We start from the raw sequence: 14555 nt of genomic DNA, 5'->3' as shown, positions 1-14555 counted from the left end.
TAAAGAGAATGTTGTCCCGAAATTAGAGTTTAAACGATTAAGCTATTACAAATAACTAAGCAAAAATATAAGGATACTTTAATTTCATTTGATCCTCGCGCTCCGTACTGAATTCAGGTCCTTGCTTGGTGTTCCAGTGAACCTTCACTATCGGGATACAACTTTGCTTCGTTTGCTTGACCTCTCAGTCCATGATCTCTATAGGTTCTTCCACAAAGTTGAGGCTCTCGTTGATCTCGATCTCATTGAGTGGGATTACAAGAGTCTCGTCGAACAGACACTTTTTCAAGGTTGAGACGTGGAAAGTAGAATGTACGTTACTGAGTTCGCGAGGTAGTTTGAGTTTGTAAGCTACAAGGTCGATTCTAGCGAGAATCTCGAAAGTCCCTACGTATCTTGGATTAAGATTTCCATGCTTTCCGAAGCGTATCAAGCCCTTCCAGGGTGAGACCTTCAATAGAACATAGTCGCCAACCTGGAATTCCAAAGGTTTCCTTCTCTTGTCTACATAGCTTTTCTGTCGGTCTCTAGAGGCTTTCAATTGTTCACGGATTTGAACGATCTTCTATAGCACCTGGGTCGTGGTACATATTTCTTTCTAAGTATTTTGCATTTTTGTCCTTGGACTCGGCGAGTTGAAGGACCATCTCGCCGAGTAGAAGCAGGATGGGACGCGGGATTTAAGTGATGGACTCGACGAGTCGGGTCCCGAACTCGACGAGTAGACCCTGTCTGGACAGAAACCCTAATCCGAGGGTTTGCACCCTATTTAAACAATGTTATGTCGGCCATAACGTCCCTTATGCTCCCAGAACACCTCTCATTGAAACCCTAGTCGTTATTGAAGCAATCTAAGCCTTGTTAGTGGATTTTGGTGCTTGTAGTCTTAAGAAGGAAGGAGAAAAGCTTGAGGAAGCAAGTAAAGACCAAGGGAACCTGAGTTTGTGCACCTTCTACAGCTCATTGAAGGTAAAAAGCTGTAACCTTGCTCTTTAATTTGTTAGATCCCTTTTTGGGGAGATTTAGGGCTTTTATAAGCCATTTTTGATGGCCAACCATGATTGCAAACATGGTTGGGGGTTAGAGCTTCTGAATCACATCATTAAGGGAGTCACAAGGCAGTTGGGGACTGCTTTTGCACCCATGAAAGGTCCCATGCATCATAAGAGCTTCTTTTTTTTATGTCTTTTTGAGCTCAAAATCCCATGCAAGCACGCCAAGTTTGTAACTTTACGTGTTAGATCGATTGTAGAAGCTTGGATCTATCTTTTGATCAAAGGTTGTACATCAATAATCAAGGATTTAGAGTGTAGACGTGACCGACTTGGTGAGTTCGTTCTTGGGACTCGACGAGTCTAAGGTTTTGAGTCCCATATCTGTTGAAGGTCAAAAGAAATCAGTTGAGTGTTATAAGGGTTGTAACCGGACATAAAGAGTGACCCAACGCATTGGACATAATTTTTGACCTGGAGTTCTTGGGACTCGACGAGTACTAGAACAGACTCAACGAGTCCAAGGCAATCTTCTTAAGATTGAAGATGAACTCGTCGAGTTGTTCATACAACTCAGCGAGTCGAGGACAGGACTTGTTCATTAGATGAAGGTGGACTCGACGAGTGTTCATACAACTCGGCGAGTCGGATGAGTTTCATGCGATGTTCATACAAAAGAGGAACTCGTCTAGTCAATGCCAAACTCGACGAGTCGAGACAAGGATAAGGACGAGTAAAGAGTTAGGGACTCGATGAGTTGACGGCCCAAATCGGCGAGTCGGGTTGACTTGAAGTTGACTTTGACTGGACTTCGACTAACCCTGTTTAGGGTTGCATGTGCTGTGTGTTGACTTGAAGGCTGTCGTGTAGGAATCGAGGAATCGAAGGGAGTCGAATTGTGCGCCGAGGATAATTCAAACATTGCATGACATTGAGGTGAGTTACCTTCCAGTAGGGGTGGGTCTAAGGCCACAATGCCGGCCCACCTAAAAGGGGTATTTAGAATATGATTGTCTTTGTGATAATGTCACACCCCCGAACCAGATGGCGGAAACGTCCGAGGGCTCGCGTGACTTTAATTGAATACCGTCACAATGAATATACATGAATCATAACATAAACGTCACCATGCATCAGTATATTACAATTGGAATTGTTCACATCAAGTACATTGTTTTAACATTACACATTCATAACATAAATATTTTGAGTGTTTTTAACAACATAACATCTAACATTATTTCATACTACTCTTCCGCTTACCTGTTACCTAAGAATACAAGTTATTTTGGAAAAACGTCAACATATGAAATGTTTGTGAGTTCATAAACAATGTTGTGGTATAATGATTTGTGTATTTTATAAAACCCAGAAAATCCGATATTTTCTTAAAAGTGTTTTGTTTATCAAAGTGTGAAGATCCAAAAGTTGATGCATGAATGATTTTAAAAACATATATATATATATATATATATATATATATATATATATATATATATATATATATATATATATATATATATATATACGAAGGGTATTTTGTAATATTGTTATAAAGTTTCGAACGAGTAGTATTAAATTCTCCGGAAAACCCGACGTTTCCTGCTGCTGAAATGTATTCGTGATTACTGATTTTTGTATTGTCTTAACGAATGATTATTGAATTAATCTATATTGTATATCGTCCTAATTTTGTCTACTTTGATTTCTCGTAAGCCTTAATAAATGAAGAGAAGGGGAGCATTATGTCCCACTACTATCATAAGTACCTTAGGCTGTCGTGGATGCGAAAGATATGGTGGTCCAACTCGCATTTGATTACTGTGACCTTACTAAGTTTTCTAGCGGGACACTTTGGCCTACTAGCACACAAAGCTATTGAAAGTCCTTTTATAAAATATTGGGTCATTGGAGGCCCAATAACATATAAGCATTATCCTTTTGGGCCCAAAGATCATGTTGGTGGGCTTGCAAGGCCCAACAAGCATAATTTGAAACTCATAGGCCTAAAGTTTGTAGGTTTTACTCATTGTAGTCATCACGTATCAATTGAAGTGTTTTGATTTAACGTTTGTTGTTTTTATTGATTCGAGACCGAATCAATTCGCTTATAACGATATTTGGTATTGAAGGTGTATTTGTTTTTCGTTTTGTCGCTAGTCGGATATCTTGTATTTTGTCTTAATGAATTAATTTGTTTAGAAGTATGACCTTGACCCTTTTCACTACCTTTCTTTTATAAAAATAACACTTTTAGTCATTTATATAAAAGAATTTCATTTTTAGTCCTTAAAAACATTTTCTTGACACTTTTGTATCATAAACTTGTTGAAAAGATATTTTTAACCCAAATTATATTTAGTAAACAGTTTTAACACTTCGAGAATGGTATTTCTCGATTAGAACCCCAAAATTTGCAATTTTTACAGTTTTGGCCCAAAATACAAAAAGTTTACATCTTGATCCATTTTAGAGTTTAAAAGCATTTTTGACCTTAGAAATAGTTTTATTTCACTTCATGTCCCCTGTTTTACAGAATATTACAATTCAGCCCCTTAAAAACTTCAATTTTTGCAATTTTGGGCTTGTTGGGCCGAAAAGCCCATACTTAGCCCAATAACTCAAATTTTTGCATTTTAAGTCCTTTGAAAATTCTAATATTCAGAAAAGCGATTATGAAAACTATTTTTACTCTTTTGACCCTCAAGAAACCGTGACTTGGCAGTTTTTACCCCAAGTTCTGTATTTTTAACATTTTAAGACCTAAAATGAGTTTTATGTTAAAGTATGTTCCTTATAACCTTATAAGCTATTTTTCTTGACTTGATTAGTGTAAAATAACTTAAATTAAGTTTGTTTCCTTTCTCATGTCATAGATCTAGAATTATCACTCCTTTTTGTTACATATTTATCACAAAACATATAACATCACACACATACATGCATAAAATCCCACATAGCATACACGTACACATAGATCTACACATTTTATGGTATTCTCCTCGATAAAACATATGAAAACCGAAAATAGAGGGGTATGAAGCTCACCTTGAGTTGTAGTTTTGGTTTTGAAGAAGACTTGAAGAAGTTTGATGCTAATTCTCGGCTTTAGCAACCTTCCTTGGAAGATCTCAAACTTAGATGATTTCTAAGAGAGTGATCATGATTTTGTATGGATTAGGAAGAGGGTTTTGATAAAACAAAGAGTCTAGGTCATAGATCCAAGCATGAACTTACCTTAGATGATGATTTTTGTGGAAGAATCTCTTTGAAAGCCTCTTAGATCTTGAAAATATGGAGAGGAGTGGAGAGAGTTTCCTTGAGAGAATTTTGAGTGAAGTGTGTGTGTGTGTGTTTGGGTTCGGCCGAGAGCAAAAGAGAGAGGAAGAGAGAGTGGTGATGGGATTGTTTCATGGAGGTATAAGTTATTTGCATGGAGAACCTCCATGTAAAAATGAGGTGGCAAGCATAAGTCGACTTCTCCTTCCTTGGTGGGCTTGTGCCGAGAATGGAGAGGGGAAAAGGAAAGAATTGGGCCTTATATGCTTAAGTCCATTTTATGTTTAAGTTAGGTGGTTTTTGGCCCAATAAAAATCAAAGAATGATTTTTATGACCTATTAGGGCTAATATAAATTTGTTTTGGTCCAGTAAGGTCCATTAAAGTTAATCTAGTTTATTTTGGGTTCATAAGGCCCAAAAATGTTAAGTTTCATGTATATGGGTCCAATTAGGGCCGATTAGGGAGTTCTAGATTCAAGATGGATAAATTGGAAGTTTATTAGTCCATTAGGCCCAATAAGGAAATCCTAGTCCAAAGTGAACTCAAATTGGAATTTCAAAGGTTTCCAATTATTTGTTGACCACTTGTAGGGCTAGAATGTAGTATTTGATGGAGTTTTGTTGTTATAGAATGAGCATCATGCATGCTTTCATGTTATTGATTCATAATTGTTATAAGTGTTGTGATTACAAGGCACCAAAATTCCTAGTTGTGACATATAATTATCTTGGTCTGGTTATGTGTTTTGGTCATGAGATTTAACTGTATGACATGTTATGTGTGTAGTAGGGATTAGCTTCCCTGACAGTGGTCCTTAGGACCTAGGGGTAGGTTAGTGCCCGGATATGCCTGACTGTATGCTTATATTTGTTGTTGCATGCTAGTGTTAGGGGGTGAAATAGTCCCCAGTTACCGGTTGAAAGATACCAATGGCAATTACCGGTTGAAAGATACCGGTGGCAGTTACCGGTTGAAAGATACTGATGATGGTTACCGGTTGAAAGATACCGATGAAGGTTACCGGTTGAAAGATACCGACGATATTGTATGGTATGTGGTATGATGGGGGAACTCATTAAGCTTTGTGCTTACAGTTTTGGTTTTGGTTTCAGGTACCTCTTCCTCGAAGGGGAAGGAGCCGGCGGTGTAGCAGCGCATCACCCACACACACACATGGTTTCTGCATTAAGTTTCTGGGATTGTACTATGATTTTCATTATTTTTGATGTCATGGTTTGAGACACAACATTTTGATTTTGTAAGGTGTTGTTTTATCGACAATGTTTTGGTAAAATGTTTATTAAACATATTAACTCAAAAATGAAATTTTCGGGCTTGAATTTTGGGATGTTACATCTTCTCTGTCGTTTCCCGAATGATTTTCAGACCTGTGAGAGTGCTGTTAGGAACGCATCCTTTAGCTAACTGTGTGTCGCCCACCTCAGCCCAGCACAGAGGGGATCTGCACTTTCGGCCATATAGGGCTTCAAATGGAGTAGCCTTTATGCTCGTGTGATAACTATTGTTGTATGAAAACTCGACAAGGGGTAGATGAATATCCCATGCATTTCCAAAGTCAATCACACATGCTCGCAACATATCTTCCAACATTTGAATAGTCCTCTCACTTTGTGTGACAACCCGAAATTTATTCCGTCACTGAAACCCACTTCTACTAATAAAAATTTATTTTTAATAAAAGTTTTCCATTAACTTCTTGAGTTAAGTAAATAAATTAGGGTTATTGCCGTAATTTCATACGTGTCAGAAACCGAAAAATCACGCGAAAAACCCCGTTTGCGGTTGGTGTTGGGTGGACCCCCCACCCTGGCCGTAAACTCAACCCTATATAAGGGTTGAGTGGTCTTCATTCCACCTTTTTCACACCTTAGAAACTTTCTCTCTCTACTCTCTCTCTCTACAAATTCAGGTTTTTGATCAAGAAGCACTCCTTCAAGCTTCACATAAGTAAGTAAACCCCTCCTAACTACTTGTTTGCTTAGCACACTTGCAAATCTATGAATTAAACCCTCAAAAACCCCAAGAACATTGGGTTTACGGGTTGGGAACCTCCCAAAATCGTAAACACCCTAAAATGGGGTTTTGATGCCCCAAAATCCTTCCAATGCTTGGCCAACGATCTAGGAACTTGCATGAATGATCTAAGAACCCCAAAACATGAAAAGAAAGAAGTAAACATGAGTTTACGATTGGGGAATATCCCAAAATCGTAAACACCTTTTAAGGGTGTTAAAATGCCCTTAACACCTTCTATAGCTTGTATAAGTGACTAGAACCTTGCATGTTTACCCTAGAAACACCAAATCATGCAAGAAAGTGACAAACATGAGTTTATGGCCGTAAACTCATGTGTTTATGGCAGTAAACTTCCCAAGGAGGGATTCAAAAACCGTAAACTCCACAAAGGGATCCATTTCAAGCCCTAATCACTTCCATAGCCCTTGATTCAAGTCTAGAATGATTCCTTGAGTAGTTTAAGACCTTTGAGCACCCAATGACACCATTTCCATGAGTTTACGGTCGTAAACTTATGGGGGAAATGGTCCCAGAACCGTAAACACCCTTAAGGGCTACCATTTGAAGAGTAAACTCCAAAGTGAGGCCATACTCCCCTTAGATGCAACTCCTAACACTCCTAGCTCTTGAATCAAAGTGTTCTCATGCGTTAAAGTGCCTTTACTTACTTATTTAGTGATTAAGTAATTAATTAGATACCATTATGTATCACTTCATGTTACATAGGATCCGTGGGTGTGTTCAAGTCCTCACTTAGCACGTAGCATCCTACCCGACACTTCCATCCATTCCACTCACTGCAGGTGAGTTCATACCCCTACACCTTTTTACCAAGTTTTCACGTTTTTAGGGGGGAATACAAGCAAAAGTACAAGGTAACTTGTACTCAAAACCTATTATTTCATATAAAACGTTTACATGTTCAGTATGCCTTTAACACAGAAAACCGTATTACCATCTGATTAATAAATTAACTTGTAAAGTTAGTTTTCAAAACTGAAGCAAGGAAACTCGTGAATCTCATCATAAAATGTTATATTTTATATTTTACAAAGGATTCATGCCAACCATAAAACAGGATTTTCTGTATTATTACTCGTAAATTCGTTAATCTTAAGATTGGAGACACGTCCTTGGTAACACTCCACCAGAATACGCGAGTGTAGGACTAACCCTGTAGCTAGAATCTCCTGGAGGGAGAACGTGACTATTGTGTATAGATCTATATGAGATTGACTACCCCACACCTTGCTGCTAGCTACAGTGGGACCGACAGGTCTATGGGTTACAAATTCATAAAATGATACTGGCCCCGTTACGTGCCATATCCAGTTTATTGTATGGTTATGGAACTCGCAACTTAGATAATGGAGATTTACTTTTGGTAATAATGAACCTAGTGAACTAACCTCAAAGTAATAACTGTTTTGATTACTAGAGGGTATCAGCAATACCCTTAGGAATTAGTTCACTACCTACTTATTAGTTTCATGTGTGTATTAAAACTAATGTATTTCATCGAGAGTAACAGAGTTTTCAAGGAAACTTTACCTAACGATACAAGTATGGTAGATGCTTGTACACTTTATTTCTGAATCGATAACCAACCATTAACCTTTAAGGAAAATATAGGTTTTTCCTGGGATAACTTAACTTTTCATAAATAGGCTGTTTAACAAAGGGATAACCAAACTTCTTTTATAAGAAAATATGGGATTTTCTTGGGAAACAAGTTTTCATAAAATCAAAGGAACATTTTCTTTCACCAGAATCAATCGCTTATGAACTCACCAGCTTTATGCTGATATTTCTAAAACTGCTTGTATTCTCAGGTCAACCACAGACAGGTATTTCTGCCAACTTTTGGAGAAGACGGAGCATTTTTGGAAGTCACGTCTTTTACTTTTATTATATACTGATATGTATAAACCAAGTTTTCGAACAATGTAAATACTCATATTAATGTAATGGTTGTGTGTACTATGCTTGCTATATAACCGTTGTGATACTACACATGACGTCCTCCGCCCCGGAACGTTTCCGCCGTCGGTTCCGGGGTGTAAAACTTTGTCCGTCGGTTTGCGGATGGTAGGCTGTACTCATGTCCAACCTAGTTCATAGGGAACTTTGTAGCGACTGCCAGAACCTCGAAGTGAATCTACTATTTCTATCAGAGATAATGGATATGGGAACATCGTGATATCATACTATCTCCCTAATGTATGTTCTAGTGAGTTTCTCCATCTTGTCAGTTTCTTTGATAGGCAGGAAGTGTGCGGACTTGGTTAACCTATCCACGATCACCCAAATGGTATCGAGACCACCCGTTGTCTTGGGCAACTTGGTAATGAAGTCCATCATGATCCACTCCCACTTCCATTCAGGTATCTTTGGTTGTTGAAGTAAACCTAATGGTTTCTGGTATTTGACCTTAACCTTTGCGTAAGTAAGGCATTTACTCACGAAGGCAGCAATCTCTGCTTTCATTTTAGGCCACTAGTATAACCTTTTAAGATCCATATACATCTTATCTGAACCTGGGTGGACGAAATAGTGTGTGTTGTCAGCTTCGGTCATGATCAAGTCTCTGAAACCACCGTGTTTCGGCGTCTAGATCCGATCCATGAAATATAAGGCTTCGCCACCCTTGACTTCCAAGTTCTTATCCATCCCTCTCAGGGATTGACCCGCCACATTTTCAGGTTTCAAGGCTTCGAGCTGAGCCTCCTTAATTTGTGTGGGCTAGTGTGAATGGATAGTCATAGTCAATGATTTGACTCTACGACCAGAGTATTCATTCCGACTTAGGGCGTCAACTACTATGTGGCTTTACCCGGATGATAATGAATTTCGCATTCGTAGTCACTGAGTAGCTTAACCTGTCACACCCCCAAACCAAGGATGGCGGAAACGTTTGGGGGTGGAGGACTTCATGTATAGTATCATAACAATGAGTATAATAGTGCTCAAAGTAATTACAACCATCATAAATATAATTGAAGAAGTTATACCATAGTATGCTTTTATATGTTTCAAATCAATTACACTATGATGACAAAATGAAATGTTTGACGATTAAACGTCCCATCCTCAAAAGCGGTTGATTTCCTGTTTCACTGAATTCCTGAGAATACAAGTAGTTTGAAAAAGTGTCAACAATTAAGTTGGTGAGTTCATAAGAGTTTTATTTGTGAAAGCAACCGTTTTGCTTGTAAAAAAGCGATAAAGTATGATTCTAGAAAATTCAATATTTTCTTTATTAAACGCGATGTGAACTCTCCTATGTTATGTAATAATGTACCCTAGAAAGACCCATAGATTCCTTCTATAAATACCCAGTGTATATAAGTTATATAAAATTTAAGTTAAATAAACCGTCGAATATAATGGGTTTGTACTAGGCCCACAACCAAACAAGGAACAGGAAGTAAGGCGGGCCCACCAATTCTAAGTCGATTGTGACTAGATTCTTATATAACTCTAGCATATACACTTAGCAATTTTAGCTGAAGTCTAACGATTCTAGATGAAATGTAGTTTTAATAGAAATATGTTTCCAAAGAAAACCCAATATTTTCCTTATAAAAGTCATGTAGTCTTAAATGTCAAGACCGAGAATATATGTATGTGTTTTGTACTTATAATGTTAATAATGGTAATGTGTTTCCAAAGAAAACACAATATTTTCCTTATAAAAGTCATGTACTCTTAAATGTCAAGACCGAAATGTAAAAGTATTGTTCCATACTTAAAGTAATTCATGCAAGTTTAAATCGACATAAACTCGTTTAATTTAGAAGTAAAACCCCTTTTCAAAATAGAATTTTCCCTGTAAACTTGAAAGATTGTTAACTCCCTATGTGAGACGTTATAAGAATACTATGACATGATGACCTGCTGCGACGTTCTTCAGGCGTCGGAAACGAAATGACATTTTTCACCCCCTGATCGGCCGATCAGACTTATGCAAGCAGCATGGGTGTGGGTTGTCAATCCCAATATAGATCTATACACAATTATTGATGGGTTTTGGCCATAAGAACATCCTATGTGCTCATACAAACCCTAATGCTTGGATCTAGGTTTCTCTATTGTACATGCAATTCATCCAAGACTATAAACCCTAGTTCTAGCATAAAAGTAATCATATTAACATAAGAATGGGTTTAAGTTATTACCTTGATTGTTATATAGCAATAAAAATCCCAAATCCTCCTTGTATTGACTTTAGAAAGCTTAGAGTCACAAATGTCACTCCTCTAATGGTTCACAAACACAAAGAGCAAGAGGATGAAGAAGAGAAGAGAAGGAGGCTCTAAAAAACGTGTGGAAACCCTAACTAATTAGTTCACCACGTTTTTAGGGCTTAAGGGTTCTTTAAATAGTGAGGCTATTAGGGTTATCTAATAAGGAAACCCTAATTTGGATGCTTAGGCCCTAAGCAACCCATGTACTCCTTTCTTAAAGGCCTTTGGACGATTTCTAATGGGTTTCCCCATAGAATTCGTTCACCCCTTTAATATGGAGTCCATTAGCCCAATATTCAACTATCACACAATTGACAGTTCTAGTCCCTTAAGTTTAATTAATGTCTTTTAGCTACAAACTTAATTCTTATTAATTCTTGACTAATATTAATTAAACAATATGATTTCTCCTTTAATATATTATTCTCATAATATATTAATAAATCATAATTTGTAACGACTGAAAAATACAACCAATTTAAAATTTTTCAAAAACAACTCGATTCCATTAATTCATTACAAAAATGTTTTCAATACAAAACATTTAGTGTATTCCCATAATCACATTACTACAAAATCATGAGGAGCGGTACGATCACGCCTTCGCCTTGCCACGGTCTCCTGAAGAACCTGAAAAACATAAAACCACAACTGTAAGCCCGAAAGCTTAGTGAGATATCCCCAAAATACCAACCACTTATACCATACACGCATAACATGCCACAACATATCTGATCACAGAACAGCCATGCACTTCGGGTCTACTGTGTGACTGGTCCGCCGCACCGGCCTACAGTCCACCTGGTCCACCCTCTGAGTCTAGCCATAAACCTCGAGTCTACAATGTGATTGGTCCGCCCGCACCAGGCCTTCAATCCACATGGTCCACTCTCCGAATCTAACCACATACATCGAGTCCGCAGTGTGATTGGTCCGCCCGCACCGGGCCTTCAATCCACCTGGTCCACTCTCTGAGTCTACAGTATGACTGGTCCGCCCGCACCGGGCCTTCAGTCGGCCTGGTCCACTCTCCGAGCCTCGGCACGTCTGGTCCGCCCTCTTGGGGCCTACAACCTATCCGGACCGCTTGCTGGGCCTTCGGAACAACCGGTCCACCCTGGGTATCTTGGCCTACAACACAAAGCAGGACCCGCCTCAACCCCACTCCAGTCCAACCAACCATGTGCACATATACATACAATCATATAGAAATTCACAGTCAACAAGCAAATCAAACAGATCACATAACATATCATCATCCTAACCAGGATACCGACCTAACAGGTCACTAGCATAGCATCTCCCTATCTCTCAAGATATCGATCTCAATCAGGTCTCTAACATATACCATCCTAGCTCTCAGGATGCAATCATATCGAAGCAATAACATACCACAAATACCCGGATCTCAATCCGATAAAGGCCGGCCTTGGTGCCTTAGACCCTGTTGATATAGTGAGGATAACTCACCTCGAAACTGCCGGCTGAAAGGATAAGATCCCACTGCTCCAACTCCGACACAAACTCCTCCACTGAACACCAAAACACTCAACTTAAAACAATAACCAACAATTACCAAAATTCCCCTGGAAACCACTGGTCAACCCTTGGTCAAAGACAAGGTCAAAGTCAACCCCTGACTGACTCTACTCGCCGAGTCAACCCGATGACTCGCCGAGTCCCCATACACAGAACTTCCCTCAATCCACGACCTAACTCGCCGAGTCACCCCGAGACTCGTCGAGTCCAACAACTCTGAGTCCACTCGCCTAAAACTCACCGAGTCATCCCTTGACTCGCCGATTCTCGACTCAATCAGAAAAATATTGGGACTCTTCGACAAGACTCGTCGAGTTCAAAAACAGACTCGCCGAGTCTAAGGCTATCTTCAACCTACTCGCCGAGTTGTTCATACAACTCGCCGAGTTCCAGGCCATCTTCATCCAACTCGCCGAGTTGTTCTTCCAACTCGTCGAGTTCCAGCTCATCTTCAAGCAACTCGTCGAGTCCACCCATGTGACTCGCCGAGTACCACCGGTCTGAATCCATACAGAAGCACTCCAGGCCATGCAATTGATCCAAAACATAGATCTAGCCTCCTACAACCCATCCATCACGTAAAGTGGCAAACTTTACGTGAATCCAAAGAGATCTAGGCCTTTAACACTTTAGGGCTAGGGTTTGGGACATGATAGCTTCACTACACACTCAAACACAGGGACTTTCAGGCATTCCAACCCTTCTCCATTCCAGATCTGAGGTAGCAACCTCAGATCTAACCTCTAAACTCCAAAACACCAAAAGATAAGCTCCCCACAAACCCCATAATGATGAATCCACAAGAATAACAGCCCAAGGACGATATATTTGTTGGAATAGTGTCTAAGGCTGCAACTATATTAGGCAAGTATTTGATCCGGTTGTGCATGGTCCTTTTGGGTTGCCTTCATCATAGCAACTTGATAGGATGATTTATTAAGAGAGAGTAAATATTATTAATATATTATGTGAATAATATAATGAATAATATATTTGTTATTTGATTAATATAAGTCATAGAATTAATTTGGTGACTTAAAGAGATTAATTAAATAAAGGGGTATAAACTGTCAATTGTTTGATAGTTAAGCTTTAGACTGTAAATCCATTAGGATATGCCTTGGACGAATTCTAAGAGCTTTAGGATAGCTAAAATCGTCCATATGCTTATCTATGGAATGGATTTGGATAGCCTTAAGAGAAGATTATCCAATTAGGGTTTAGGTTGTAACCCTTAAGGAGTCTACAAGTATAAATAGACCCTATGGCTGATGGAATTCGACACACCTCCTAAAGAAGGAACCTCTGGTCTAAATTCCTCCCTCTCCTCTCTCCTAAATCATTCTTATTGCTATTGGTGTTTGTAAGCCATTAGAGGAATGACACTTGTGACTCTAGAAGCTCCAAGACCTCAAGATCAACAAGGAACTCAAAGGTATGATTCTAGATTTGTTTCAATGTTGTTATTTAGCCTAATTAGTCATTAGAAGTCTTGGATTCAAAAGCATGTTTAGTAGAAAGCCTAGATCCAAGCATTAGGGTTTTGCATGCGCACATAGGAAAGTTCTTATGGCTAAAACCCATCAGTGGTATCAGAGCCTAGCTTGGTTTTCTTTAAATTGTTGCTTGATTAACTGAAACAAACCTGCAAAATTCGATTTTTTGGTTTCTGAGTCACTGACTCGGCGAGTCCCAAGGTGGACTCGGCGAGTAGGCCTGACTCGGCTAGTCCCCTTGTGCACTCGGCGAGTCCAGGCGTCAGGAATGACCAGATTCGGGATTTCTTTGTGTTTATCTTATGGAAACTTACCTTAATGATAATAGATCAACCTAAATTCGATTTTATGATATATATGACTATTATCTTGATCTAGAAAAGGATATTTATCAACTAATTAAATATTTAATTTCCTTATATGATAATTAATTAATTATTTAACTATTTTGGTAATTATCTTTCAAAGAAATCTTGAATAAATCAAATATAAATAATTAGGATATTAATTGTTAATTGGAATTATTTGTTATTTGATCCTCCATGTTTTAAATGTTTAAAACCTACCCTCATGTTTTGAAATTTACTTTTGTGATTAAAAGTTTTAATTTAGACAACTTAAATTTCAAACCCTAGATTTTAAAAGTTTTAAAATACAACCCTATACTAATATGATATTACTAGAATAATATATATGTATAACTAAATGCTAGTCTTACCGTTAGTAGGCCTCATTCACGAAGCCGATCTATAAGGTGGGTATAAGGTTGCAGCCTATAAAATGGCGCTTAATGGGTGTACACTCACACCCACCGCTTGCTTGATTGGTGGAGGGTCGTTAGCCGAACGGGTAGGATAGGGCAACCTCATTCTCTCATTAAAAGTATAATAAGAAAATACAAAGTAACTACACATTTTTTAAAAATTTCCCAATCCTAGTTACTTTAGGAAAAGTGAATTGATG

The sequence above is a fragment of the Lactuca serriola genome, chromosome 1, assembly GCF_051521515.1.
Source record: "Lactuca serriola cultivar US96UC23 chromosome 1, Lser_US96UC23_V15, whole genome shotgun sequence".
Taxonomy (NCBI): Eukaryota; Viridiplantae; Streptophyta; class Magnoliopsida; order Asterales; family Asteraceae; genus Lactuca; species Lactuca serriola.
Note: the sequence above shows the minus strand (reverse complement) of the source record.